The sequence below is a fragment of the Protopterus annectens genome, chromosome 5.part0 (genome assembly GCF_019279795.1).
Source record: "Protopterus annectens isolate FY-2018-M chromosome 5.part0, PAN1.0, whole genome shotgun sequence".
Taxonomy (NCBI): Eukaryota; Metazoa; Chordata; order Ceratodontiformes; family Protopteridae; genus Protopterus; species Protopterus annectens.
The window spans coordinates 1,784,582,492-1,784,607,443 of NC_056735.1; the positions used below are offsets into that span (position 1 = coordinate 1,784,582,492).

General features: G+C 43.5%; 1 protein-coding gene across 4 annotated transcripts in view; it reads right to left on the reverse strand.

The window, feature by feature from the left end:
* ESD (esterase D) overlaps positions 1 to 24,952 on the reverse strand; it is a 678,542-nt gene that overhangs the window by 739 nt on the left and 652,851 nt on the right. The gene's annotated exons all lie outside the window — the stretch shown is intronic.

The following is a 24,952-nucleotide window of genomic DNA, read 5'->3' on the forward strand; positions in this document are numbered from 1 at the left end:
ATTTTAGAGACAGGATGTAGTTTTAAAATGCACATGACAAAGGCTATTTATACCAAGCTGAAAGTGTGGTCCCAAAGCCCACAGACACACCAGTGTGATTGCTTTAATTCATCTTAAACCTAAATAAATGGTATCAATGACCTTTAAGAGCTAAAGATTAGACATACATTATTGCCCCTGCAAATAAACAAGCAGGGAAATGAAAAAGGCCATCACTGTGTTATTTTCAGAGGCATCCTCTTCCCCTAAGAGGAAGGAGCAAAAAACTACATGTGTATAGGTCTTACTGCCTTAGTAGATGTTCAAACATAGGATCACTGTTGTAGTAGTAACCAATGGGACTTTTCCCACCGAAAGCCCAATTTCCAGAACTCTGCATCCCCTACCCTCCTGGACAGGGCAGATGTGTGCTTTCCCAGTATAAAATAAATTTGTACAAATGCCACATTTAGTTCTTTCTTGCTCAGAGAAGAGGGTAGAGATTTCTCAAGCTGATTCATAGGCTTCCTACTATGTACAGCCTTCCTGGGTATTTCTGGCCTTGGGCAAACAGACCCCAAGAATGCAGGCTCCCCATGAATACATCCAGGCCTGAGTAAACTACAGAACTTATAAATACTGGTTGATGTAGAAATCTGGGGGATGGGGTTGACTAAGTAACAACTTCAGCCCTAGGATGTCCCAAGGGGAAAAAAAGTAGATGCAGGGAATACAACTGCAACAATGATCCTACTCCAGCATCTACTATTGCGGTAATTTTCTCACACAGTTGTACCATATTTGTCAAACAAATCATTGTTGCAGTAATATCCACTGGAAGATGCAAAATACTACTGGAAGTGGACGGAGGTCAATTTTTTTGTGGACATCAGCAAGAGGCCCAGCAGAATAACAGCTGGAAATCCTACTCTGCTTCTTGAAGTGCCATCTGAATTGTAGTACTCTGAAAAATGAGTGCGCTGAGGACAAAGCTGCTGCTTTTAGTATGGACGGTATACTTGTAAGGCTGTGGTAGCAGTTATGCCTCTTGCACTGTGATGCTAGATAACCCTTAAGTTTCCTACCAAGATCTGAAAAACAAAAAGATATGCAGTGTGTCAGACATTCTCAGATAAATTTTGAGACTAGTTTTCCTTCCCTTTTACAAGAAAAAGGTAGAAAGACAAATTAGAGAATTATTCTTTGCTCTGTCCAAGTTATATCCCAGTTTCCTGTGAATGTAAAATCTTCTCCCCTGTTCCACAGAATGAAGGAGAGAAGACTGGTAACTGTAAAACTGGTTTAAAGAAATTTCTATGATTGCTTTAGGCATAAAGGAAGGGTTTGCACATAGGCTGACCCTGGCCATGTGAAAAAATCAGGAAATACTCCTTGTATATCAGTGAAATTCTTCTCATGCATGCAACAGCAAGCAGATGAGTAGTCATTCAGGCTAACAAAACTGAAGTTTGAGGGTGCCGCTGGTTCAAAGGGGGCTTCAGTCAGCTTTTCTAAAGCAGAATTCATGTCCCATGGTAGAGTAAAACCCCTTCTAGGTGGTTTAAAAATACTTTTGTGGAATTCTTTATTAATTAAACAAGGCAGCAAGAGATACACAGGCAATGCAACAAAGAATGGCAGAAAAAAAGTACAGTTGTGTACACATCATAAATGTAGATGTTCGAGTGTATTCACTGTTGCAGTCATTACATTTGGGTAATCTGCTGGCAGGTTGCCCTCAGTCGGCCTGATTAACAAATTCTTGGGTCCTGCGTCGGTTGCTGTCCCTTCTTCCATGATGTCAGGTCGTCGGGGTATAAAACATGCAGCCGACACCATTACATCAGTTTTTCTTGCCACAGATGTCAGGTGCCCCCAAATGGGGAGCAAAATATATATAAATTATTTAAAACACAAAAATACACTTCCAAACAAAAGCAAATACACCAAAAAAGGCTTTTAAGTGTAGTAAAAGAAAGTAGAGGCATAGTAAGAGAAAAATAGGGGGCTGGAGGGAGGGTAACCAGGACTGCAACAGTGAATACACTCGAACATATACATTTATGGTAAGTGTACACAGCTGTACTATGTTCCTCGTGTTTCACTGTTGCAGTCATTACATTTGGGTAGATTCCCAAAGTTATGGTTGGGAGGATAGATTTATACAGCATTAGGACCGGCTATAAGGCCCTGCAAAACAGCAGTGACAAAGCCAGCTCTGGATTTAGAGAAAATTGGTAAATGATAATGCTTGGTGAAAGTATGAACTGAACTCCAGGTAGAAGCTACTAGAATATCCCTGGTAGGAACACTTCTGAGAAAGGCTGTAGAAGTAGATGCAGCCCTGGTGGAATGGGATCTGATCCCCTGGGGGATAGGTTTTCTATGGTGCTTATAGAAGAAATGAATGCAATGGCTTATCCATTTGGAAATGGTTTGCTTTGAAACAGCTTTTCCCTCTGCCCCTGAAGCAAATGCTACCAGCAGATTTTCTTCGAGATTTAGTCCTGTCCAAGTAAAATCTAAGTTGTCTGTGTATATCCCAATGAATGCAGAATCCGCTCCCCCTTGTTCTGTGGATTGGGAAAGAAAGCTGGCAAATTAATAGACTGATTAAGAGCCACACTGGATACCACCTTGGGCATGAAGGATGGGTTAGTCCTGAGTGACACCCTGTCCGCATGAAAGATGATGAAAGGCTCCACTGCCATAAGGGCCTATAATTCAAAAATCCTTCTAGCCAAAGTGACTGCTAAAAAGGAAGGCTGTTTTCCAGGAAAGAAATTTTAAGTCTGCAGTAGCAGCTGGCTCGAAAGGAGGGAGAGTGAGTTTCTTAAATACAAAGTTAAGGTCCCAGGCAGGGGTTGGAGCTCTCCTGGGTGGCCTCAAGTTTTTGGCCCCTCTGAGATACTGCTTTAGCAGAGGATGAGAGAAGGCGGGGGGGGGGTGTTCTGTGTTGTAATGAGCTGAAATGGCTGAGGCATGGATTTTTATGTAAGAAAGACAGGCCCTTGTGAAGCATCTCAGTTAAGTATTGCAAAATCTGAGGTAAATTGGGCACTGCTGTGCTTATCCCTTGAGATTGATTCCAGGCACAGAATCTTTTCCATTTGTCAGCATAAGATTTTCTAGTACTAGGTCTTCTCACCTCCAAAATGACATCCATCACAGGTTTGCTGAGGGACGCTAAGGGGGAATTTAACTGATTAGCCAAGCTGCAAGATTCAATGTTTGGAGCTGAGGGTGCAGAATTTGGTTGTTCTGCCTGCTGAGACAGTAAGGAAGGAGTCTGAGGCAGGTGCCATGGAGAGATTTGTGACAGACTGCGTAGGAGTGGGCATCAGTGCTGGCGAGGCCAGTCTGGAGCAATCAAAATCATTTTTGGTTTGTCCTATTTGACTTTTAGTAGAACTTTTGGAGAGCAGAGGCAGAGGGGGAAAGGCACAGACTGATAGGTTTTCCCAGCTGAAGGACAGAGCATCCACTTTCCAGGCTTTTTTGTGAGGAGTTCTTGTGCAAAATTTAATTTGTCCAACTGGTAGTTCTGGGCTGAGGCAAAAAGATCTATGTCTGGGCTCCATTTGCGTGTCAACATGTCGAAAATCCGTGGTTCCAGTTTCCATTCATGTGGGTCCATGAGATTTCTGCTTAGTTCATCTGCCAAAATATTCAGCTTTCCTGGCAAGAATTGAGCTTGTAGTTGTACTTGATAGCTCAAGGCCGTGTTCCACAATGCCATGGCTAGTCTGCAGAGGGGGTAGGAATGTGTACCCCCTGCTTGTTTATGTACCACATAACTTTGGTGTTGTCTATCTTTACCATTAGTTGTCCTGGATGAAGGTAGCCCTTGAAGGCTGTCAGTGCATTCTGTACAGCTAACATTTCTTTTTGATTGATATGAAGGTGCATTTGATTTGGGCTCCATTTGCCCTGAATGCACTTCCCTGCCAGATGAGCCCCCCATGCACAGTCTGATGTGTCTGTAGTTAGCGTTTGGGCAGCAGAGGGTGGAGTGAATGGCAGTCCCTTGTTTTGGTGGCAGGCCTCTGCCCACCGTAGGAACTCTAGTTGCAGGCAAGGTATGACAGGAATCATTGTTTCCAGGCAGTGACCATGTTGACTTCATAAACTTTTTAAGTACCACTGAAGTACCACTGAAGTTTCCTCATATGCAGTCTTGCATATGGAATTAGAAGAATGCAGGAGGCCATGAACCTCAAGGCTTGCAGTATTTGTCTTGCAGATAGCAGGGTTTTTGTGGCCACCTGTTTGAAGTAAGTCACCAAATGAAGTTGCTTTTCTGGCGTAAGGAAAGTCATCTGGGCAGTTGTATTCAAGCTTGCACCCAGGAATGTAATTTTTTGAGAGGGTACCAGTTGTGATTTCTTTTCGTTTATGGTGTACCCTAGACAAGTTACAACCCTTTTTACAAACGCCAGATGTTTTAGAAGAATGGCCTTGTTTTCTGCCTGAATTAGACAATCGTCCAGTTATGGATATAGTTGAAAATTTCTTTACCTGCAAAATGCAATTACTGGAGCCAGGCACTTTGTAAATACCCTGGGGGCAGTAGATAAAACAAAGGGCAGTGCAGAGAACTGATAATGCAAGTAGCCTGCTTTGAAGCGGAGCTATCTTCTGCAAGATTCCCCGACTGGGATATGCAGATAAGCCTCTTTTAAATCTAGAGTTGCCAACCAGGCATATTTGCCTAGCATAGGAAATAACTGGTGAAGAGTCAGCATCTTGAATTTTGGAATGTCCAGAAATGTGCTCAGAGTACACAGGTCCAGAATTGGACGCCATGATTTGTCTTTTCTGGGTACCAGGAAATGTCTGAAATAGAAACCTTGTCCCTTTTCCTCTTGTGGTACTAGATGAATAGCCCCCATGTTTAAGAGGGAAAGTACTTGTTTCTGAGTCTCTGCCCACTGATTTGGGGGCAGGTCTGGCCACCCGTTTGGAGTTGGCAACGTGTGGAAATGAAATCTGTATCCCTGGAACACAATATTTAAAACCCATTTGTCCTGGGTTATAAGTTGCCATTTTTTTGCATGAAGAGCCAGTTTTCCCCCCAAATGGGCAGCTAAGAGGTAAGTGCTTGGTAATTTTAAAGGAAAGTCATTTAGACTGTTTACCATAGGGAAGTGTCTTGTTATTTCCAGATTTGGAGGTGGAGGCACCCCCATTGCTTAGTTCTGAAAGTGCCTTGGGACTGAAACCTGGTGCTTTTGGAATGTCTGGGTTTGGCTTGAGTGGCTCTGGAAGGAACTGGAAAGGACCAGTTCTTAGTAGGCCAGTGCCTACTAAATCTTGGAGGTTGTACTTGTAAGAAATATTTCACAGTTTGCATAGATTTAGCTTTATCTTCCATCTTTTTTAGAACTTCTTCAGCCTTATTGCCAGACTGTCCTGCTGAAAAGGAGCATCCAACAATTTTGCTTTAACATACTCAGGCAGAGATTGTTCCTTAAGCCAAGCATGCCTTCTAAGCACAGACACAGTAACAGCAGCCCTGGAAGAGGCCTCCAAAGAATCAAAACCACATGGCAAAGTATGTTTTCCAACTTGTTCAGCTGAATGCAATAAATCCTGCAAATCCTTATTTTCCACACAGTCAGAAATCAACATCATTTTCTGTTTAAGAAGCCCCATGATATGCTGTTGATATTTTAGCATATGGAATCGACAGTTTAAAGCCCCGATTGCCACGGTTGCAGAAGTATAAACCTTTTTACCCCATCTATCCAGTGCCCTGGAGTCTCTATCAGGAGGAGTAGGATTTTTAGCAGTAGAAGCCTTAATGCCCTTGGGCCCCTGAGAAATTGTTTCAGGGTCCGCTACAGGATTTTTGAAAAGGAATTTGTGGGAGTCAGGAACCCTGTAGTATCTGTCTGGCTTACAAGGGGCCGGAGGCAGGGAATCAGGGGCCATACTGGATTCTGAAAACACATCATCAACAATGTCTAGTACAGGAGGTATAGCCAAAGGCCTATGCTGAGGAAGAAGGAGGAAATCCCAAAGCCTCTTTTTGAATTCAGAAAAATCCTGACTTTCCCAGTGGAAATGCTCCCTTAAGGTATGTAAAGTTTACCCAAAAGAAAAATCATCAGGAGGAGAAGCAGAAGGAATGGAATCCTCTGCATCAGAGTCCTCATAAGTAGGTATGGACAAATCCTGTTCATTAGAAGAGTCAGAAGAAACAGAGTCCTGTTCAGAAGATTCAGTCAAGTTCAGCCCTAGGCCTCTTAGGAGGGGGGGGGGGGGGTTTGACTACCCCTGATTAGAGTCATTAAATCTTCAGCCATTTTGATCATTTGTTTTTTAGGCATAGGGGCCTGAACATGTGGCCTGGGCGTCGGTTTTTTAGACATAGATCGAGATTTTGGCCTTAATATTGAAGGTGGTGTCGGTTTAATATACAAATCTATAGGCCTGAATACACCTTCAGAAGCCAGTGTCTGCACAGCGGCTCCGGACCCATCCAAGGTAGAGACATCCATGGGTTCCACAGGTGAAGCATCTCGTGGCATACCAGACTCCGAATGGGTCTCAGTAGAGGCCTGCGAATCAGAAGTAGCGGGTATCAGGGGCTGCAAAAGCACCTCACTGAGTACCGGCGAACTGGTGACTGGCTTAGGAGAAGCGTCGTTAGCAGTTTTGGACCGCAACGGCATGTCTCTTTTTCTTTGCGTGGTATTCCAGTAGTCGGATGGCTAACTGATGTCATTTCTGGATAATTAAACCGAGAACCAAAATATTTAGAAGCAAAAATGTACCAATGACAGATAGTGCGCTGATTAAATAAAGCACAAAACCGACAGCAAGGTACGTCGTGGTCAGGGCTCAAGCAAGGAATACAGTACAAATGAAAATCCTTATGAGGTATTTGCTTCCCACAAGTAATACAATTATTAACTTTTACTGAAACTGAATAATAAAAAAATTTACCTAATAAAAGAGTTTCTTGCATGGCATCTTGAAGTGGTTCTTGTTTCCTGGTTGCCGAATCCGTCAGTGTTTCATACATCATTTTACTGACACTGGTAAGGAGCAAGGAAAAGTTTCCCCAACGGGGTACTTAGCTTTTAGTTGAAGATTCTGAAACTCGAAAATGAAAATTTCAGGAGTCGGCCGACTGGCACTTGCGAACTGCTTCTGCTTCGGGCACCGCGTGGCAAGAATGACTGATGTAATGGTGTTGGCTAAATGTTTTATACACCTGACATCATGGAAGAAGGGACAGCAACTGATGCAGGACCCAAGACTTTGTTAATCAGGCCGACTGAGGACAACCTGCCAGCAGATTACCCAAATGTAATGACTGCAACAGTGAAACACGAAGAACATCTGTACTTTCACTTGAACATAAGCCAGTTCTCATTTATACAAACTTGACATGTACTGCATAATCAATTTTTGCTAAATAGGTTTCCCAATTCTTTCTTCAGCACCACGAGGAAAACTTCTATTTAGCCAAGTAATATTTCCTTGTAGCAAGCTTCCTAGTATCCCTCGTGGTGTTAAACATGTCCTCCGAGTGTTTGCAGACTTGGGTGCATTAAAGAGCCAATTCAGTACAGACAAGAAGTTCACATACTGATGCAGTATTAATCGTTTATCCTCTGCCATCTCTACTAGAAGAGAGAATCAATGTTTCTTACATCACAAAGGTGCTGTCAGAAGAATCTTTGAGCTCTACTCCTTTACTTTCTGGATCACCTTGGGGAGTAGACGGATCCAAGAGTAAGCATGCAAAGACAGACTTGGTTAAACAAAGAAGGCATCCACCATCCAAGCCACTGTGGCACTCTGAAGCTGAATTTATTTAGCTGTCTATTGCTCAGAGAAGCAGGTCTATTTCTGGCACACGCCATTTGTGGATCGATTAGAGAAAAAAACATTGTTCACCAGGCATGCATTCACAGGACTCTGCTTCCGTTTTGCAAAAGCTGGTCTATTTGAGCTCCTTGCTGGGAAATAATGTATGGGGATCTTAGACGTATTCCTGACTCTAGGGCCATCTCTCCAAGAAACCTTCATTATCCTGCCTGCTACGAATGAGACCCTTTTATGTACACATCATTGTAGTGCTGTCTGATAGAAGCAGGACTCTCGGCCATTCACATGGGCTTAAAAACCCTGATGAGATCACTTCCATTTCGTTTTTTGGTGACGTGTGTTTTGAAATAGTTACTGTCACAGATGCCATGGACCTATATTTCTGTGTCTGCTTTCCTCCACTATGTGGCTGAGGCATCAGTGGTCAGAATCTAATTAAAAGGAGCATGACTGAAGAGCTCCTCTAAAGCCCTCAGAGACGGCTGTACCCACAAGTCCAGTTCTTACTGAATAAAAGTCAGGAGAGGGATAGTCACTACCAGGAATGTTACACTTCTTAACTGCATTAAGACGACATTGAGGCTTGGGTGTTCGTATAAGTAGTTTATTGTATACAAATACATCAGGATGGATGGCAGGAACATTAAACTTAAACTGACTACATACCTGCATGATCACTCAAAATGGCACTCTTGCTTGCATGTGCTCAGTGCTTATATGCATGTGCTGACTCACTGGAAAGCTTCAAGGCATAGCACACACTGATCTACCTCCTCCCTCTTTACTGAGCTGTCAAATATAAATGATGACTTTTAATAGGCATGCAATTATACAGACACTAATAAAGAAAAACAGCAGTCATGTCCAGCTTGCTGTGCATTTGGAAGTAGGTTTCGAGATGTGACCTTATCTCATGACTCACAAGACATCTACAACAACTGGAAAGGCCGCAGAAATACCTCACAAAGAGGATTACTGGCCTCAAACAGATGCCCTACGCAGACTGTCTCAAAAAACTCCAGCTTTACTCCGTCGCATATCGCCTACTCAGAGGCTATCTCTGCCTAACATACAAAGCTATGTCAAACCCAGAGCTCCACTTAAAGAAATCCCAATCCCTCTGAGCTACACGCTCTAGGGACCTAAACCTTGTCACCACAATAAACAGAACATGCTGGAGGGATAGATTCCTGTCCCAGAGACTTCCCATACTCTGGAACCGACTACCTATGTCAAACAGAGCTCCTCATTAGCACTCCAAGAAAAATCTTGATGATTGGATGGGTAATAGGAAATTCACCCCGGGGATCACTTCTGTGCCTCTGCTTGACAGGGGCACAGAAAAATAATTTTTTTGGGTGGCGAAAGCCAGGGTACCTTTTTGGCTAGGCTTGTATAGGCCCTAGGGCCAATAGCCTAGTACCCACCTATGAACCTATGACATAATAGTTAGGACTGGGTTTATCAACAGGGACAGTCACTGGGGAATGTAGTGCTTGAGGAGTGTCAGGGATTTTCTCAGGAACAGGGATTGCTGAAAGAATGTTCTCTGGAACAGAACACTGGACAAGTCAGTCTGAGAAACTAGAGTCTTTGTCACAGTCAAGATGCTGTAACACTGGTTTGGACACTGGGAACAAATGCTTCTGATTTCATCTGGATTTCACAGTGTATGATCTCTGCTCTTGACAAAAAACTTTTCACAAATCCAATGCAATCAAAACCTTTTGATGTCTGCATTCTCACTCTCTCCCATTTTTGTAAAGATCGGAGTGGTTTGTTGGTTTTATCACAGTAAGACTTCTGGGGCAAACGCTTTTTCAACAGTTGGGCTTTTACTACTTTGTTGTTCTTAGCACTTTGAACCAATAAATTACTACTGACTGTAGTGTGTTTCTGGTTTGTCTTGACTTAAGTCTCTGGGCAGGTGAACCAAGATGTTTATCATGAGGAATGTTTGAGATTTAACAAGTTGAGAAAAACAGTGGTACTGTCACATCTGGATTTCTCTAATTGCTGTTTTGCACTTTAAACTGCACGGTCAGCCAAGCCGTTTGACTGAGGGTATTCAGGACTACTTGTAATATGAACAAAGTCCCACTCTTCTGCAAATCTCTTGAAATGCTGACTAGTAAACTGTGCCCCATTGTCAGAAATACCTCTGTGTGGACTACTATGGAAAGAAAAATGTCGCTTCAACTTAGTAATGACAGTATTGGAAGTTAGGTTGGGAAGTAGGTCAATCTCGAACCAATCTGAATAAGAGTCTACTAACACCAAGTAATGCTGATCATCCCACTCAAAGATATTTGTGGCTACTGTCAACCAAGGTAGTTCAGGAACCTGGCTTAAGTGAAATGGTTCTTTCTGTTGATGCGGCTTTGTACTTCGACATACTGAACAAGATGACAGTACTTTCTGATTATCTCTCGACATAGAAGGCCAAAATACTAGCCCACTCTCCCTTTGTTTGGTAGAATCAGTTCATGGGTGAGCAAGATATAAGATCTTCATATACTTTTGTTGCAAGCACATGGGATCAATCATTTTTAGGACCTTTCATGATGATACCATTGTCTGACAAAATCTCATCTCTGTATGGAAAATAAGGTTGCACTTCTACCGATAAACAAGACTGCTTTGAAGGCCATCCTCGACTGATAAAGACAGAAGTGCAGTGGATTAGCAAGGAGGAAGTAAGGATAGCTATGAAGAGGATGAAGAACGGACAGGCTGTTGGTCCAGATGACATGCCTCTGGAAGCATGGAGGTGTTTAGGTGAAATGGCAGGGGAGTTTTTAACTAGATTGTTTAATGAAATCTTGGAAAGTGAGAGGATGCCTGAGGAATGGAGAAAAAAGTGTTTTGCTACGGATTTTTAAGAATAAGGGTGATGTGCAGAGCTGTAGTAACTACAGAGGGATTAAACTGATCAGTCACAGCATGAAGTTATGGGAAAGAGTAGTGGAAGCTAGGTTAAGAAGGGAGGTGATGATTAGTGATCAGCAGTATGGTTCATGCCAGGAAAGAGCACTACAGATGCGATGTTTGTTCTGACAGTGTTGATGGAGAAGTACAGAGAAGGTCAAAAGGAGTTGCATTGTGTCTTTGTGGATTTAGAGAAAGCATATGACAGGGTGCCTAGAGAGGAGTTGTGGTACTGTACGAGGAAGTCGGGAGTGTCAGAGAAGTATCTAAGAGTGGTACAGGATATGTACGAGGGTAGTGTGACAGCAGTGAGGTCTGCAGTGGGAGTGACAGATGCGTTTAAGGTGGAGGTGGGATTACATCAAGGATCAGCTCTGAGCCCTTTCTTATTTGCAATGGTGATGGACAGGTTGATGACATTGTGATCTGTAGTGAGAGTAGGGAACAGATGGAAGAGACCCTGGAGAGGTGGAGATGTGCTCTACAGAGAAGAGGAATGAAGGTCAGCAGGACTAAGACAGAATATATGTGTGTGAATGAGAGGGAGGATAGAGAAATGGTGAGGATGCAGGGAGTAGAGGTGGCGAAGGTGGATGAGTTTAAGTACTTGGGATCAACAGTTCAGAGTAATGGTGAGTGTGGAAGAGAGGTGAAGAAGAGAGTACAGGCAGGATGGAGTGGGTGGAGAAGAGTGTCAGGAGTGACTTGTGACAGACGAGTACCAGTAAGAGTGAAAGGGAAAGTCTACAAGAGGGTAGAGAGACCAGCTATGTTATATGGGTTGGAGACAGTGGCATTGACAAAAAGGCAGGAGTCAGAGCTTGACGTGGCAGAGTTGAAGATGTTAAGATTTGCACTGGGTGCGACGAGGATGGACAGGATTAGGAATAAGTATGTTAGAGGGTCAGCCCAGGTTGGAAGGTTTGGAGACAAAGCCAGAGAGGCAATATTACGTTGGTTTGGACATGTGCTGAGGAGGGATGCAGAGTATATTGGGAAAAAGATGCTAAGGATGAAGCCTGCCAGGTAACAGGAAAAGGGGAAGGCCTAAGATAAGGTTTATGGATATGGTGAGAGAGGACATGCAGGTGGTTGGTGTGACAGAGCAAGATGCAGAGGACAGGAAGAAATGGAAACAGTTGATCTGCTGTGGCGACCCCTAACGGGAGCAGCTGAAAGAAGAAGCAGCAGCGTTTGGAGAACTGGATCTGAAGCTGTGTAAGTTCTGAGCTCATCAAGATGTGTGGAAGAAAAAATTCTCATTTCCATGACCTCAAAATCAAGTTGCTCATCATTATGCTGTTTTGTTTTTTTTTTTCTTTTTCTGGGTGATCTGGATAAGTTAACAGCAAGATAAAGAAGTTTGCCTTTTGTGAAACAAGATTGAAATTGTACTTTTGCAATTTGAGCATCATGCTTTGCAGTCTGGCTGGAGCCGTGTTCATAGGCTTTCTCAAAAAAGTAACTAGCGGTTGGTGATGAGTTTCGATCTGGATAGGTCGACTATAAATATAATCATGGAACTTCAAACATGCAAACAATTGCCAAAAGCTCTTTCTTAATCAGAGTATACTGCATCTCGGTCTGGTTAAGAGATCTCAAAGCACAGGCTACTGAACTACCCTCTTAAAGAATGACTGCACCTAGACCAAACTTAGAAGCATCGCAGGAAAGAGTAACTGGTTTGTGAACATCACAGTAGCGGAGAGTTAGTGGGTTACGAATTTTCTGCTTCAGGACATCAAATTATCTTTGGTGCTGTTCGGACCATGACCAAATTACATCTTTGCGTATCTGCTCTCTGAGCAGTCCTGAAAGTTGGCTTAAATCTGGAAGGAACTTGCCCAGATAGTTGACCATGCCCAGAAAACAGTGTAGGGCTTGGACATTGTCTGGAACTGGCATCTCCAGAATTGCTGTTTGCTTTGAAGGATCTAATAATAACTGCACATGTCTCTTGACTATGAAAAATTGCAAGTCGTAGCTGTTCCCAGCAGAGTAACATGAAAGCACTACTGAGCCCTTGGTCTGAATCTCTTCACCACCATAAGCAACTAGCTTTGCACACTTTGTCAAATTAAATTGTTCTGCAGCTTTTACTCTAGCAAATGCTTCTGCTGACATAGCATTGCACTTTGAGCCAGTATCTACCTTTGAGCTCTACAGGACTCCCATTAATCCAAACAGTACAAAAGATCTCATTCTTTGCCCATAAATCTACTGCATTAACTGTTTCACCAAGCACAGACACATCATCAACATAAAAAAGTAGGGTTGCAGCTTTCTAATTGATTAACTTGCCTCTTGGAATGCCCTCTTTTAATAAAAGAAAGTGCCTTATTTGATTTACAAAACCTTTTGAAATGATTCCAATTGTTGCAAGAACACTGCTGACCAAAAGCTAAGCACATTTCTCTTTTGGATTTGTGATTTCCACCACAATTATGACAGCTGACTATGAAGCTAGGTGGGGGGCACATATTTTGACTTTGCTGATTCACCCTTCTGCTTCAATAAGCATGCTCTGGAATTTACTGGAAAGACTCAGTTTCCCAGGGACTGTTACAGGACCTGCAGTAGCTGCCATGTGCTTGGGCCTGTTTCTTTTAACCACATGCTGCATACTATCAACATGAGCTTTGTCACTGTGTCTTCTACAGCTATTCTAATTTGTAAGCATACTTGTGTGCTTTTTTGTAAGCTCGTATATCTGACAAATCTCAATGGCCTTATTCAACATTAAATCACTGTCTCGAAGCAAAATCTTTCTCACTGTGTCATTATTAATACCACACACAAGCCTGTCTTAACTCATCTCTCAAATCACCAAATCTACACATTTTAGTCTGTTTCTCAAGTCAGTTATATATGCTGCAAAGGTTTTACTAGGCTTTTGATCCCTTGTGTAAAAATAAGTGCCTTTCCATTGTAATATTCATTTGGGGGTTGCACATTTCTCTAAACTTATGTTTTAAGCACTCTGGGTCTTGTTTCAGCTGGTACCACTACATGCCGGTCTTCCCCTTCCACTGAAAACACAGCAGATGCATACACAAATGAACCCTCTCTTTCAATGGCCTCTGAACCAGCTAAGTTACGCAGAATAAATGCCTTTGTACGTGCGTCTGTCAGAAAAAACAGCTTGTATGGAAATATCGTATTCTTGCTCAAACACCCTCCAGTTTTCTGCAATACTATCATTAAACAAATGGTGCGGGTCAGTGAAAACCTTCTGCCATGTCCACAGATTACAGTAAAACACAATGCAAAATGGCCCTTGTAATCATGTATGAACACACACACACACACACACACACACACACACACACACACACACACACACACACACACCAGATACTTAGATATCAATCAAATGGACAATAAGCTCTTCAAAATACTGTACTCTGCGAAATATGGCTTGAAATAACTGTACTTTGTGAAACATTCTTCGAAACAACTTTACTTTGCAAAATAACTGCACAGTAATACTGCACACACTTGCAAACACTGCACAGTTCGGATAATTTGAATTGCTTTAGTTAATATGAAAAAGTAGCAAATAGTGAAAAAATACAATAGCTTTCCTTTTTTTTGTACATTTTATGCAATTTGGATATTGTTTCAAACATTTTCATAATTACTTCAAATATTTTTTATCAATATGATGCAGTTTCAGATATTTTGTTTAATAAGAAATTTGTTTTGAGCATTCTGAGTGCTTTGTTTTATATCTGTAGCAAAATAAATCATTTAAGCAAGTTTTAGTATCTGGAATTTGTTCCTGACCTGTTCTGCAAGTGAGCAGCAGGGATGATCCACTCCTGTATATTCCTCCAACTTTAGCTGGTTGCCTCATGGCTGCAACCCTGGATCCCATTCTGACACAATGTCGCTCTTATGTGCATTAAGATGAAATTGATGCTTCAGTGTTCATTTAAGTAGCTTATTGTATATAAATACATCAGGATGATTGGCAGGAACATTAAACAAACTATTTAACTGACTGACTGACTACATACTTGCATGCTCACACTCTGGCTACTCACTCAAAAATGGCACTCTTGCATGCACGTGCTCAGTACTTATATGCATGTGCTGACTGACTGCAAAGCATCTTAAAGGTATATCACACACTCTGATCTACAGGGACTGCTGTGTTGACAAAACCTGGCCTTTGAGGGTCTCGAACACAGTCCTGCCAGGGTCCATCAGATAACTTAACATTTGCAGATGGTTCTTGTATAGTAACTTACTTTTGAGAAGTATACAAAAAGTAGTTTGACATGAAGTTTACCTTGTCCTGGTTGCTTGAGTACTGAAGGGTCCCCAGTAATGCATACTAATGTTCTGGACAGAGTCAAGAGTGACTTGGGGAGACAGACAGCAAGACAGACAGAGGGGAAGAGGATCTGAAAAGTACAGTTGTGTACACTTACCACAAATGTAGATGTTCGAGTGTATTCACTGTTGCAGTCATCACACTTGGGTAATCTGCCTGCAGGTAGCCCTCAGTCAGGCCGAATACCAGAGACTTAGTATTTCTACGTCGGATGCAGTCGCTCCAGGACTGACGTCAGGTCATCAGGGGTATAAAAAACAGTCATCTGACGCCATTACATCAGTTTTTCTTGCCCCAAATGTCAGGAGCCCCCCCAAAAGGGAGCTAAGTTATGGTGGGGGAAAACACCACCAGTAAAAAGTAAATACCCATATCAATACCCCTGAAAAGGGGGGGGGGGGGTAGTAAAAGGCAGAGAGGGTTTAGAGAGAGTAACAGAGACAAAACCAGGGGGCTGGAGGGAGGGAAACCAGGACTGCAACAGTGAATACACTTGAACATCTACATTTATGGTAAGTGTACATACTATGTTCTTCGTGTTTCACTGTTGCAGTCATCACACTTGAGTAGATTCCCAAAGCTGAAGAATGTTGGAGGCAGTCAAGAAGAGTTAGGGCTGGCTAGAATGCCATGCAAGACTGCTGTTGCAAAACTTGTCCTGGATTTGGAAAAGCTAGGTAGATGGTAATGCTTGGTGAAGGTGTGTACAGAACTCCAGGTAGCAGCTTCCAGGATGTCCCTGGTAGGGACTCTCCTGAGAAATGCTGCAGAGGTAGAAATTGCCCTAGTGAAATGTGTTCTGACCCCCCTGAGGGGTTGGTTTCCCATGGTGCTTGTAGGAAAAATGGATGAAATGTGCTATCCATTTGGAAACTGTTTGCTTTGAAATGGCCTTGCCCTCTGCCCCTGTTCCAAAGCTGACTAGCAACTGGTCAGATTTTCTGAAGGGCTTAGTCCTATCAAGGTAGAATCTGAGCTGTCTGTGCACGTCCAAGGAGTGCAGGATCATTTCCCCTTTATTTTGAGGATTAGGGAAGAAGGTAGGAAAATGGATAGATTGGTTGAGGGCCACACTGGACACCACTTTAGGCATAAAGGAAGGGTTAGTCCTCAGGGAGACCCTGTCAGCATGGAAAATAATGAAGGGTTCCACAGCCATAAGTGCTTGTAGCTCAGACACTCTTCTAGCTGAAGTGATGGCCAGAAGTAAGGCTGTTTTCCAAGAGAGGAATTTTAACTCTGCTGATGCTGCAGGCTCAAAGGGGGGGGGGGGGGGTAGCACGAGCTTTTCCAGTACAAAGTTAAGGTCCCAAGCAGGGGTGGTTGCTTTCCTTGGTGGCCTTAAGTTGTTTGCCCCTCTCAGGAATTGTTTGATAAGAGGGCGAGAGAAGAGAGGTGGTTCAGTGTTGTAATGAGCCGAAATGGCAGAGGCATGGATCTTAATGGAGGAGAAGGATACGCCTCTGTGGAGTAGATCTGCTAGGTAATCCAGGATTAGAGGCAGGGAGGGCAGAGTTGAGTACTCTCCTTTAGACTGAATCCAGGAGCAGTACCTTTTCCACTTATCAGCATAGGATTTCCTTGTACTGGGTCTTCTGGCTTCAAGGATGACATCATCCTGCTTGCTAAGGCTGGTTACTGGGGAAGAATTCAAGGAATAAGCCAGGCTGCAAGATTTATGGTTTGCAGTTGTAGATGCAAGATATGTCCCCCCCCCGCTGAGAGAGCAGGGTTGGGTTCTGGTGTAGGTGACCGGCTTCGCAGGAGTGGGTCCCACTGTTGGGATGGCCAGTCCAGGGCAATCAGAATTGTTCTTTGTCTGTCCTGTCTTATCTTGAGCAATACTCTTGAGAGGAGGGGCAGAGGGGGAAAGGCATAAATTGAGAGATTTATCCACTGGAAGGATGGGACATCCACTTTCCAGGCCCTGCTGTGAGGTGCCCTGGTGCAGAATCTTCTGAGCTGGTGATTGCAGGGGGAGGCAAAGAGAACCACCTCTAGTGTCCCCCATTTCAGAATCAGAAGGTTGAAGAAGCATGGCTCTAGTTGCCACTTGTGTGGGTCTAGGAGATTTCTGCTTAAATAGTCTGCCAGTGAGTTTTGTTTGCCTGGCAGGAATTGAGCTTGCAGATATACCTGCATGTCCAAGGCCATGTTCCACAGGGCCATGGCTAACATGCAGAGTGGGTAAAAGTGGGTTCCCCCTCCTTGTTGGCAAGAGTGGGTTTCCCCCTGTTTGTTGATGTACCACATGACTCTGGTGTTGTCTGTTTTTATTAGCAGGTGTCCTGGTGAGATTAGGGATCTGAAAGCTGTCAGTGTGTGCTGCACAGCTAGCATCTCTTTCTGGTTGATGTGCAGATGCATTTGACTTGAGCTCCAGTGGCCCTGAATACACTTGCTGTCCATGTGTGCCCCCCAGGCATAGTCTGATACGTCTGTTGTTAGAGTCTGGGTGGCATGGGGTAGGGTAAAGAGCAGTCCCTTGTTGTGGTTGCATGGTGTTGCCCACCAAAGAAACTCTGTCCTTAGACAGGGTATTATGGGAATGTTTCCAGGTCCTGAGAATGTTGGCACCAAAGACTTTTTAAGTACCACTGAAGTTTCCTCATATGTAGTCTGGCATATGGAATTAGTAGGATACATGAGGCCATGAACCCTAGGGCCTGTAGGAGTTTCCTTGCCGACAGCTGTGTTCTGCTGCCCATTTGAGTAAAATAGCTTGTCAGACAGGCTTGTTTTTCTGGAGTGAGGAATGCCATCTGGGATGCTGTGTCCAAGCTTGCTCCCAGGAATACAATCTTTTAACTGGGGACTAGTTTTGATTTATTTTCGTTGATGGTGTACCCCAGGGAGGTTAGTAGTTTTTTTTTTTTTTTTTTTTACAAATGTCAGGTGCTGCAAAAGCATTTCCTGACTGTCTTCCTGAATCAGGCAGTAGTCCAAGTATGGGTAAATTTGAATATTTCTCTGTCTGCAGTAAGCAATGGCTGGAGCCAGGCATTTGGTGAATACTCTGGGAGCAGTGGATAAGCCAAAGGGAAGTGCAGGGAACTGATAATGCATAGATGCTGCCCTGAAGCATAGATATTTTCTGCATAACTCCCTTATACGGATGTGCAAATAGGCTTCTTTTAAGTCTAGGGTGACTAACCAGGCATCTTTGGCTAGCATAGATAGAAGCTGCTGCAGGGTGAGCATTTTGAATTTTGGTACCACCAGGAAGGTGTTGAGAATTGAAAGATCTAAGATTGGGTGCGAGTGCCCTCTTTTCTGGGTACCAGGAAGAGTCTGGAATAGAATCTTTCTTTGACCTATCTGTTCTGCAGGAACCAGGTGACTTGCCCTTATAGAGAGCAGGGATTAGCCTTGGTTTTGAGCCTCTGCCCACTGTTTTAGAGGGAGGTCGGGAACCCTTTTGGGGTTGTCAGTGAGTGGAAGTAAAATCTGTACCCCTGGGATACAATGTTGAGGACCCATTGGTCTTTGGTGATGGGAATCCAGTTTTTTGCATGAAGTGCAATTTTTCCTCCTAGGGGCACAAGCAGTTGGGCAGAGGAGGGGGTGGAGTTGAGAAGTAATTGGGAATTCTTTCTGTAAGGGGGTGGTTTAGCACTCCCTGCTTTAGAGGTGGAGGCACTCCACTGCTTAGATCTCTGCATACCCTGAGACTGTAGTCGGAGGGGGGGGGGTCTGTTTCCCCTGGGTCTAGTTTGAGATGGCCTTGAGGGAGCTGGAAAGGATCAATGTTTCGAGGGGTAATGCCTACTGAATCTAGGAGGCTGTACTTGTACGAATTCTTTGACTGACTGCATAGATTTAGCTTTTTTTCCATCTTTTTAAGAACCTCTCTGGCTTTGGTGCCAAACAGATTGTTCTTGTTCAAAGGAGCATCTAGTAACTTGGATTTGACATGATCTGGCAAGGTCTGCTCCTTAAGCCAAGCATGCCTTCTCAGTACAGAACCAGTGACTGTTGCCCTGCAAGATGCTTCTAGGGCGTCAAAGCCACACTGTAATGTATGCTTGCTGACATGGCTTGCAGAATGCATAAGCTCTTGCAATTCTTTATTTTCTGCACAGTCTGTAAAGATAGCTATTTTTTGCTCAACAAGTCCCATAATATGTTGTTGGTACTTCAGCATGTGAAACTGACAATTCAAAGCCCTAATGGCAAGTGTTTAAGAGGTATGTACTTTTTTACCCCATCTGTCCAAGGCTCTGGAATCCCTGTCCAAAGGGGTGGGATTCCTGGCTATAAGTTGCCTTGATACCTTTAGGCCCCTGGGAAATGATCTCTGGGTCAGCAGTGGGAATTCTGAAAAGAAAATGAGAGAGTCAAGTACTCTGTAGTACCTGTCTGGTTTCCTAGGGGCAGGGGGTAAGGTATCAGGAGCAAGACTAGATTCCATAAAGACATCAACTACTTCCAGGTGGTATTGATTAAGGCCTGTGCTGTGGCAAGTATAGAAATTCTCAAAGTCTCTTTTTGGACTGAGGATAGTCTTGGCATTCCCAGTGGAAATGCTCTCAAAGTATTTAAGGTTTCACCAAAAGAGAAATCCTCTGGAGGAGAGGCAGAGGGAATGGATTCCTCTGCATCAGAATCCTCATAAGCAGATAAGGACATGTCTTCATAATCAGAAACTTCAGAGTCGTCAGACTTTTAGTCTGTTGAAGCTGGTGGGGACTGGTTCTTTTTTCTCTTAGCAGTGGAAGGCTGACTTCCCCTAAACAGCATAATAAGGTCTTCTGGCATTCTAAGCATTTTATTTTGTGGCAAGGGAGCAGGTGCATGCGCTTTGGTTGTCGGTTTTCTAGGTGTAGCGCATACTCTTGGTCTTAGAAATTTGGTAGTTTTAGACAGAACTGAAGTAGTCAGTTTGTGTCGAACATCGGTATTATGAAGAACTTCCTCAGAAGCCGGTGCCTGCTCAGCAGCTCCAGACCATTCCAAGGTAGAGACATCTGCTGGTTCCATAGTCAGATAAGAGCCACGCAGCATACTGGACTCCAAACGGGTCTCAGTAGAGGCCTGCGAATCCACTGAAGCGGGCATCAGGGGCTGCGAAAGCACCTCACTGAGTACCGGCGAACTGGTGACTAACTTAACAGAAGCATTGTCGGCAGCTTTGAACCTGTGCTGTCTGTCTCTGTCTTTAGTATTTGGCAAGAATAAGGGCCCAACGACGAATGGTTCGGGCACTGAACAAGGCACAAAACCGACAGCGAGGTACGTCGTGGTCTGGGCCTAGACAGGTGATGCAGTAAGAATGAAAATCTCGGTGTGGTATTTGCTTCCCACAGGCAAGACAATTGTCAACTTTTTCTGACATCGGTTAGAGCAAGAAAAGAGGATCTCTAATGGGGTACTTAGCTTTAGAAGACTTCAGAATGATTTAATTAGTAAACAAAAACTCAGGTAGCAGCCGACCGGCACTTGTGAACTGCTTCTGCTTCGGGCTCCTCGGCAAGAAAAGACTGATGTAATGGCATCAGCTACCTGTTTTTATACCCCTGACATCAGTCCTGGAGCGACAGCATCCGATGCAGAAATACTACATCTCTGGTATTCGGGCCGACTGAGGGCTACCTGCAGGCAGATTACTCAAGTGTGATGACTGCAACAGTGAAACATGAAGAATATCCAACTTAATGGTGAACAACAGGACCTCATCTACTTTCCTATTCAGAGTGGACCAGACTAAGCAATCAGCCAGACATGGGTAAATGTGAAGGCCCTTAGTTATGAAATATGCAATCAGCAGAATTAAGCACTTTGTGAAGACCCTTGGAGTAGTAGCTTAATCCAAAGGGCAAAGAAGCAAATTGGTAATGAGAGACCCATACCTCAATCCTGAAAAAGCATCTGTGTTTTTTGTGGATTGTGCTATACAAAGTAGGCATCCCTGACATCAAGAATGATCACTGGCGCTTCTTTGAGCAGAAGGGATAAAATAGCTGGCAGAGATAGCATTTTGAAATTTGGAACCTTTAGAAATCTGTTTAACCTTGACAAGTCTAAAAAATTATCTTAACACATTACATCGCTCCCTAAACAAGCATACTTGGCAGGACATCCGAGTTGCTGTGTAGCTTGTAGGAGCATACTTGCCTGAATAGGAGAGTTCCTTGTGCTCCTGAGATGAGTATGTTCGTCAAGAGCTTCAGCCCATACAGTCTAGATAGATAATGTACTTACAGGTTACAAATTAAACTAAAGGTGTAACTTGCCTGTGCTGTAATAGCAGTAAACAAAACTGACACTGATGTTTGGGGGGGGGGGGTATATTAAATCAACCTTGCTTCCAGTTGCTGTTCCTTTGCATCCCTTGCATTCACTGGCGTAATTACAGACAAGATCTTCATTAGGTGCAAAGTTAGTTGCTGAATATAATTTGTTTCCTTAAAAGTAATTTTTTTAAAAACATTTCACAAAAAATGCTTAGTACTTAATTTGGTGACCATGCTTCACTCCCTCCTGCCATTGCAAAGTCTTTGCAGGTTTCAGTTAACTGCTGCACCCTTTGTATTCCACGCATACCTCTGCTTTCAAATCACCTACGCTAACAACTCCAGAATGGCAAAGAGGTGTGACTTTGTGTCCCCAACAAGGTCCACTCCTTTCTATTATTATGTTCTCTTATTCACTTACATTTCTTAAAGAAACATTCCCCGGACAAGAAAATACAGTTGTGTAAAATCTTACCATAACAGCACAGGTCATCCTCTTCAATGTTGCTGTATTCTTTACAGTAGGGTTTCCCTTGCCTAGAGCAGCCAAAGTTCAGCCAGTATACCAAAGCCTTAGGTTGCAATAGGGACGGCATATATCACATGTATGTGCTCCCCATGCAGGGCATAGGGAATAAAGGTAGCACATGGATGTACCCACCACAGAATTGAGAAGCCCCAGCAGGAACAACAGTCCTTGGAGAAAAGAGGAACATTTGCATCCAGAAGAAAGACAACAGGGGGAGGGAGGGAATGAATACTGCAACAGTGAAGAGAAGGACAGCAACTGTTATGGTATCATTTTACACAACTGAACTATGTCCTTCTATACCATTGTTGCAGTATTCCTTACAGTAGGGAGAGTACAAAAGCTCAGGAGGAAAGGTGGGAGGAGGAACGTCCAACAGAGCCTTCAAGAAAGTCATGCAGGATAGTCCTGGCAAATCCAGCTCTAGCCCCGGAAACCACAGCCAACTTATAGTGCTTGGTAAAAGTATGCACAGAAGTCCAAGTAGCTGCCTCAAAGATGGAGTTGGTATTCAATCCTTTGAAAAAAGCACATAAGAAGCCACAGCCTGGTAGAATGAGCTTTAACAGAAGATGAAAGGCTTTTCCCATGAACAGTGTAACAAAAGGAAATGGTATTAGATATTCATGTAAATCAACACTCACCAGAAAGTAAAATAAGAAAATCCCCAATGTGGCACTTATCTGAAAATGACTTGGCAACCAGCAGATGAAACAGCGTTCAGACTGATGAGCAGAGATGATGTTCAGGCTGGTGGCAACATTGTTCTGAGGATGGTATGTCCATACATCACCTTTATGCCTTAAGGCTTTGTTATACTGGCCGGACATTGGGCTGCCCTAGGCAAGGGATCCCTACTATAAGGGATACTGCAACAGTGCTACAGAAGGACATATTGGCTGATATCACTGATCTGCTGGAGTATAACTGTGATGATGACATGGCTGAATACTCAGAGTCTAATACAAAATGCCTCACATTGGAAGACAGTGAACTTGGAGAAACTGACTGAGGATGAACTTACATTTGCTGACACGCCATATCAGGAATCAGGGGAAAAAAGTCAGCAGTACCTGGATAAGGTATGGAGAGCATAGAGAGGAAGACAATATCCCACTAGCAGTTCTGTCAGAAGTGAGCTTCCAATGATATTAATGAAGATGATGTTCCATCAACACATTCACAAAAAGGAATGCTGACGTGCATCATAGGGGGTTTAACATACAAGAATATTCAACCATAACAGTGGATGGCCCTGACCAGCATACTTCTGTCCAATGGAATGAAATCCCATCTGGACTAGAACCTCTGGATCTGGGCATAACTAACAGTCATCCTCTACCAATACCATTTGTGAACAAGTGTATCATCTGTTCGCAGGTATAGAGTAGTTCGACCACCAAAGCCTTTATATGCCTAGCTTTGCAACCCAACTAAGTTGTGTCCCCATGAATCATGGATGTTTATTAGTTGAGGTATGTTAGTTTGGAGGTGGCTAAGGGCTTTGTGTATGTGTGAGGGGTATGATGTTGAGGTAATATTTTACATACTGACATGGGGGCCAGACCAGGGGGGATCAATGTTTGGGTCAGGGAAGAACTCCGCTTCACTTGGATGGTGAACTTATTCTGTAGTGTGATGATCCTTTGATGCACACATCAGTCTAACCAGCATGTTCTATTTATGTTGCAGGCAAAGTTTAAATCCTTTGATCTAATTTTTCTGAAGGGTTACGAGTGCATTGTACACATGTGTAGTGGACTTGGCAGATGCATCACCAGTGGGGTACCCTCCCTCTTAGAAGTCTGACAATGGCATCCCACTCTGCATGTAGTACCACTAGCAGAGTTTGTGCAGCAAATTGGTGCAGTGAAACTGATGCCTCCAGAAATACGGAGATTGATTTTCTGAATCTATTTTTCCCACCTGAGTTGTATCAGCTCATTGCTTAGGAAACAAACCGATCAGTGCACAGGTACAGACAAAGTCATAATGTAGATCCTCACTGGAGTCCAGTAACAGCAGAGGATAACACAGCATAATATGGTAATGTGTGTAGCAACATCCACTGCACACATGCCTGAGTTTTGGTTATACTGTGATACTATTCCCTACCTAAGTTGGGGAATATCAAAGGTGGTACCACGTGATTGGTTCTTCAAAGTTGTGCAGTACTTTCACTGCAATGGAAGCTTCAGGAATCCAGCCAGAGGTCACTCTGACCATGACCAACTGCACCATGTGCATCTAATACTGAATGCAGTGCTGAATGCATGCCGAGCCAACTACTACTTACACTGTGAGGTGTCTGTAGAAGAGGCTTTGATGTGATTCCGTGGAAGGCAGTCTTTCCATCAGTTCATGCCTGGGAAGCCTCAACAATTTATCATGAAAATCTGGATGCTGGCAGATGCACACAATGAATATATGCAGGACGTCCAGGTGTACACTGATGTGGGGCAAGAACTCCTGAACATGGTCTGGCACACTGTGTTTTCAAGGGCCTTACAAAAGATCTTCAGGTTATACATCACCATATTTAAATTGACAATTACTTTTCATTTATCATGGCATAGAATCTTCTAGAAAAGGGGTTGTCTGGGCTGTGCCACAGCAGTACAAACAGGACTGGATGGCCTTCTGACCTATACAAGCAAATTCTGAGAATGCTTCAGAGTGGCGAGTACAAGCAAGCTGTAGTCTGACCCCTTACCTGTCACAGGATGGAAGGACGACAGGTCTGCATTTGCACTATCCACCAATGTAGACCACACCATGCCAGAAACAGCTGTTACGCGTCACTGTCGAGATGGCAGCATAGTCAGTGTTGCCTGTCCTGCAGTTACAGCCTATGTACAACACACATGAATATTGTGGACATAGCAGACCCAGCTGCAGGTGCAATATTCATCAGTGAAAAAGGCCAAAAAATGGTGTACACACCCCTTTTGTTTTCTGCATTTCATTTCGTGAGAGTGAAAACCATGCAGTGGTGTCATGCAATGGACAAATGACAAATGCAAGGCAACTACTCTTCAGGAAAGCCCTTAAGGACCAGCTTATAAATGGGTATGGGCAAATGCCCTGATAGTAAACAACACA